The following is a 1,073-nucleotide window of genomic DNA, read 5'->3' as shown; positions in this document are numbered from 1 at the left end:
GCTCTTGGATTCGTTGATTCTTTGTATTGTTTTCTTTGTTTCTATTTTATTCATTTCTGCTCTGGTTTTTGTTATTTCTTCTTGTCTGCTGGGTTTGGGTGTCATTTGTTGTTGCTTTTCAAGTGTCTTGAGTTGCAATGCTAAGTCATTTATTTGTGTTCTTTCTGATTTTTTTTTCATATGTGTTACGTGTGTGTTGCCTGCATGTAGGTCAGTGCACCTGTGTCGTGCAGTGCCCGTGGAGGTCAGAAGAGGCTGTCAGATCCCCTGGGACTGGAGTTATGGACAGTAGTTAGCTGCCATGTGGGTTCTGGGATTCGAACCTGGTCTTCTGCAAGAACAACCAGTATTCTCAACCGCTGAGCCATCTCTCCAGCCCCCTTTCTGATTTTTTAATGTAGGGACTTAGAGCTATAACCTTCCCTTTAAGGACTGCTTTCAACGTGTCCCAGAGGTTTTGTTGTGTTGTAGTGTCCTTTTCATTTAGTTGCAGGAATACTTTTATTTCTTTCTTAATTTCTCCTTTGACCCATTCATTATTCAGGAGTGTGTTGTTTAGTCTCCATGTGTTCATATAGTTACTAGGGTTTCTTCTGGTATTGATTTTAAGCTTCATTGCATTGTGGTCTTATAGAATGCATGGAATTATTTCAGTCTTTCTATATTTGTTGAGATTTGCTTTGTGTCCCAGTATATGGTCTATTTTGGAGAAAATTCCATGGGATGCTGAATAAAAGGCATATTTTTTGGTGCTTGGGTGGAATATTCGATAGATGTGTTAAGCCCATTTGTTGTATGGTATTGTTTAATTCAGATGCCTCTCTGTTAACTCTCTGTCCTGTTGACCTATCTAATGGAGACAGTGGGGCATTGAAGTCACCTACTTTTAATCAGTTGGGGTTGATCTGGGTCTCAAAGTCCTGTCGTATTGTTTTTATGAAGTTGGGTGCACCAGAGTTTGGTGAATATATGTTCATGATTGTAATATCTTCTTGATTGATTGTTCCTTTGATCAGAATGAAATAGCCCTCTTTGTCTCTTCTGGTTAGTTTCAGTTTAAAGTCTATTTTGTC

The sequence above is a fragment of the Nannospalax galili genome, unplaced genomic scaffold (genome assembly GCF_000622305.1).
Source record: "Nannospalax galili isolate Female #2095 unplaced genomic scaffold, S.galili_v1.0 scaffold410, whole genome shotgun sequence".
Classification (NCBI taxonomy): domain Eukaryota; kingdom Metazoa; phylum Chordata; class Mammalia; order Rodentia; family Spalacidae; genus Nannospalax; species Nannospalax galili.
The sequence above is the reverse complement of the archived record's forward strand: the minus strand, read 5'-3'. Positions refer to the sequence as shown.